The sequence below is a fragment of the Dipodomys merriami genome, unplaced genomic scaffold (assembly GCF_024711535.1).
Source record: "Dipodomys merriami isolate MVZ:Mamm:240054 unplaced genomic scaffold, mDipMer1.0.p SCAF_28, whole genome shotgun sequence".
Taxonomy (NCBI): Eukaryota; Metazoa; Chordata; class Mammalia; order Rodentia; family Heteromyidae; genus Dipodomys; species Dipodomys merriami.
The window spans coordinates 10,076,389-10,081,153 of record NW_027204270.1 but is presented as its reverse complement, the minus strand read 5'-3'; the positions used below and the strand labels follow the sequence as shown (position 1 = coordinate 10,081,153).

Genomic DNA, 4,765 nt, shown 5'->3' with positions numbered 1-4,765 from the left:
GGCCAGGTCTGGGGGCGGGCCCTTCCCGGGGGCGCGCTGGCGTGGGGCGGGGCCCAGGCGATCGACAGTGTCGCCCGCGCTCTCGCACGTCTTCTCGCGAGTTCTGGCGCCGGCACCGCCTTACGGCTTTGCCCTCCTTCCCGGAAGCTTGCGCGCGCGCGCGCAGAGTGCGTTCCCGCTCTGTCCTTTGAACCGGGAGTTGTTTCCGATTCAAAGCAGCGTGGAATGGAACCTGCTTTCCACACGTGTGTGTGTGCGGCCATGACCTTGGGCTGGATTCGCACGATCTCTCCGAGCTTCTTTATCTTCCCTGCCAAAGTACTTCCGTACTTCTTACCCTTCAGTTGTCCTGAGAATTATGAGAGAATGGTACGTGAAGCACTTCGGACTGCGGTACACCGTACGTGCTCCGTAAACGGTAGTGTTATTCGTGGTGCCCGAATTCGAATCCAGGCCCTCTCGAGTGTTAAGCAAGCGTTCTGCCACTGAGCTACACTCCTAGCCCCAGTATTTGCTTATTTATCCCAGTCCTGGGGCTTGAACTCAGGGCCCGGGCACTGTCCCTGAGCTTCTTTTTGCTCAAGGCTAGCGCTCTATCACTTGAGCCTCAGCGCCATTTCCGGCTTTTTCTGTTTATGTGGTGCTGAGGAATCGAACCCAGGGCTTCATGCATGCTAAGCAAGCACTCTACCACTGAGCCACCTTCCCAGCAACTTCTCCTCCCCCCCCCCCCCCCCCCAGTATTCATTTAAAAGAGTAACAACAGGACACTGCTTAAACAGAAGCAGCGTGCACAGTGAAGAATTCTAGAATTTAGGAGCTGGACGAGGCGTAACACTTGAGTTAAATTACCTAAACTAACCTATTTCCTAACTTGTAGAATTGCATCCCAATGAAATACCAGGAAAACTAAAGGGGGGATAGCTTGAGTGGACGTTACTGTACTAAGGCGCAGGAGCCCGGTTTTTATTGGACGCAATAATTTGCTTAAGGCCACCAGGGGTTTTGTTTCTTTGCATGTGTTTATAGTCTGAGAGGATAATTCAATTTGAAATGATAGACAGTGGGAAGTTTTCCTTTTTCTCAGAGCCACCCTTTTATTTGCCTCCCCAGAGACAATTTCTTAAATATCCTTCCAGAGGTTATTTTACCCAACTCCAAGGCCCAGTGAGGCTAAAAGATGTTTGGTCTGGTGCCAAACTGAGTAAGAGACCTGGCTTCTGTTGGCAGCTCTCTTTGCCTTCTGTGTGACCTGGAAGAACTCCTTTCTCCTGTTAGTGGCTTCCTCATCGCTGGTGATATTAAAATTTCAGTGATATCAGAAAGTTGTAAAAAAGAAAAATAAAAGGAAAATGCATTTGAAATTTATGCATGGCTAAAGGTTAGGGATAAAAGCAAGGCTTCTTGGGGCCGGAGAGGTGGCTCAGTGGTAGAGTGCTTGCCTTGCATGCACGAGGCCCTGGGTTCGATTCCTGTGGCTCAAGTGGTAGAGTGCTAGCCTTGAGCTGAAGAGCTGAGGGACAGCGCCCAGGCCCAGAGTTGAGGCCCCACGACCGGACCCCCCCCCCCCCCCAAAAAAAGTAAGGCTTCTTTCTTCCCCTTTCAGAAGATGCCATTGTCTGCTTTGGGCTAGCCTTGATGTCTACCCAGGCATTTTCTTGCTTACAGCTGCAGGCTGTTCTGGAGGGGACTATTGCTCTACCTAGGGCTTGGTGCCTGCCAGTAGGCATTGTGGGTGTTCGGTGTGTTACTGACCACTTCAGGCATGAGAACAGTGATGCCTGTAACATGCGTGCTCATGCAAGAACTTTTCTCCTGAAACTGTCCTTCCCTTGAGGAAAACAGACTTAGCTCATCTCCCAAGGCTCAGGCACTTACCACTATTGTGGCAGTGGCTGTAGGAATTGCAGGGTGGTTGGTCCCAGAAGAGGACAAGGAGAGGCAATCAGGCCACTGCAGGGCTTCAGGTGCACTTGTTTTGCTTTAGGAAATAATACTTGTTTGTCTTCCAGTTCTGGAGTCCAGAGCCTATTTACCAAAGGTGTTTACTTAGAGGACCTGAAGTCATACTAACTCCACAGATTATTCAATCTGAAAATAGTCTCCTTCACTTGTTAGAAGAGCTGATGATCCATTGGCAGTTATATTCCCTGAGACATTGCTTTGTTTCCTCTGCTAGTCTTTTTTAGTTATTTAATTTTTTTCCGGTTGTGGGGCCTGAACTCTGGGCTTGGGCGCTGTCCCTCAGTTCTTCAGCTCAAGGCTAGTGTTCTACCACTTAAGCCACAGTGCCACTTCTGGCTTTTTCTGCTCATGTGGTGCTGAGGAATTGAACCCAGGGCCTCATGCATGCAAGGCAAGCACTCTACCACTGAGTTATCTTTCCAGCCCCTCCTCTGCTAGCCTTTTTAATGTTGGCAAATATTAGAATTTGGCTGTGGAAGGGTCAGGGAGGGGGCAAGTATATTTATCTAGAATTCAGAAGCCTGAGAATTTTTTTTTTAGGGGGTCCGGTCGTGGGGCCTGAACTCTGGGCCTGGGCACTGTCCCTCAGCTCTTCAGCTCAAGGTTAGCGCTCTACCACTTGATCCACAGCACCACTTCCGGCTTTTCTCTTTTTGCTTATGTGGTGCTGAGGAATGGAACCCAGGGCCTCATGCATGCAAGGCAAGTGCTCTACCACTGAGCCACCTTCGCAGCCCAAGCCTGAGAATTTTAAACTTTCTTTAAAGCCTCCTTCTTCCAAATTGTCTCTAAATATACTGCCAGAGATTTTTCCAGAGCAGGTTCTTCTGGTTCACAAATCTTTTGTCCCTAAATACCAATAAGTAGACTAAATTCCTTCACTGGGAATCATAACTTGCCATAGTTAACTTTTTGTGCTTCAGATGGGCTAACTTGATTTTGGTATAAGACAGTGAATGGTATCATTTAGGAATAGTTCAGTGAAATGTCACATACTAGGGGCTACAGTGAGGTACAGGCTTATTGCTCACATGTAACAGGGCCCTGAAGTAGGCAGCTGGGGTCTCTGTCCCATTCTTGCCAAGGTCAAACATGGTAGTGTATACCCCAGGAATCATATTTTTACTCTTGCTGAGAGGAAATTGGAAGGGGAGAGAGATACAAGATGCACAGTATGTACATTTTAAAGAGCTTCCTAAGAAACCCACACCTAACACTTCTGCTGACACTATGGGTCAACCTTGTTACTTGGAAGGAAGGTAGAGAAATCCAGTGGAGTCCAGCCTACCAAGTTCCCACCTAAAAGCCCTGCCTCTGTAATTTTGCTTACCTGGTCTCTGAGTATGAAATGCTTGTCTTCCTTCCTTGGGAGAATTGCAGTTATCCTTTTAAGACCAGCCCAAATGTCATACCTCCAGACCCCCAAAGGCAGGGCCAAATTCCCATCACTGTCCTTTGCAACATTAAGCTTGGTGTCAGGAATGCTTCCTGCCAGCCTCCTCTTGGCCTCAGGCCTGTCAGTCCCCTAACCCCTAAGACCCTCACCTAACTTTCACTCCTTTAGCCTCCATGCAGCCTCCCCTCCCCTGCGGCCTTCTCACTTGCCCACATTTGAATCCTATACAAATTGCTTGTCCCAGAACGTACAGGACAGATTGGGAAATGAAAAAGGGGGGAGTGGGGTTGATTCTGAGAGCCTGGTCACAGGCTCAAGCTGAGTGTTTTCTCCAGAGGTTACAAGAAGCTCCCAGCAGCAAGGCAAGTACTCTTGGGGCATGTCTACACACTTGCATGAAATTAAACCTCCCATCCAGTTTTTCCATTACTACCCTGCTGCTCAAAATCCCTCAGGACTTCAAGCATCAGTCCTGACTACAAGGCCCTTTGGCATTTTCCTCCTGCCACTGCTCCCACCTCTGTTCTCACCCCCTCCCAGTCAGAGCCTATATAACATGCTTTTCTCCCAAGGGCCAGAATCTTTTCAGACTCCAAACTCCCACAAGCTGTGGCCTCTGCATGGTATATACATTTGCCTGCTTCGACAAAATTGCTTCCAGGAATTCTCCCTAATTGCCTCAGGCTGAATTGGGGTCCCGGGTCTTTCTGTGGCCTCATATTTAATACTGTCTCTTGTGCTAGGCTATACAACATGAGCACCCCTAGCTTTAGGGGCACAGTAGGCACTCAATGAATGTTCCATGTATGAAATGTGTATGTGTACAAGGGGCCAGGTAACAAGGAAGACATCACCAAGGTAGTATTCTGCTTTGATCAAGTGGATCATGATGCAAAGTCAACTAAGTATCAAAGTCAACTAAGGCAGCTCTTCTGAATGATGCTCATTTCTCAGGGTCCATCTGTCTACTCCACCGGGGATTGTATATCAGGTTTTCTCAGCAGCAGCAGCAGCAGCAGCACCAGCACCACTATGGACGCTTTTAATCCAATGACTCTGTTGTGGGAGCTGGCTTAGGCACTGTAGGCTTGGTTTCTGGCACAGCCCAGGGCTTTACACAGGGTAGTCAAATACTCTACCACTGAGTTGCACCCGTAGTCTTCTCTGCAAGATGTTTACAAGCACCACTGGCTTCTTACAACCCATTCCAAAGTTGGGACAGCCAAAAATGTCCCCAGGGGAAATACTGCCTCTGGTTACTCTGGTTGAGTAACCGTATTTCTCCAGTTAGAATGGAGGTGCCCCAGGGCTGGGCCAGCCACCTGAGACCACCGTCCTCAGTTCCTTGGGCCTTGCTGACCTCACTCTGGCACTTCTTCCTTGTAGCTGGTCCCACAGGCTTGA

At 49.0% G+C, this 4,765-nt stretch overlaps 1 long non-coding RNA gene across 1 annotated transcript in view; it reads left to right on the top strand.

The window, feature by feature from the left end:
* The first annotated feature begins 231 nt into the window (after positions 1-231).
* Positions 232-4,765, top strand: part of LOC138838206 (uncharacterized) — a 29,083-nt gene continuing 24,549 nt past the window's right edge. The window contains exon 1 of the long non-coding RNA XR_011375572.1: positions 232-369. This is a non-coding gene — a long non-coding RNA (uncharacterized lncRNA). The remainder of the gene's footprint in view (positions 370-4,765) is intronic.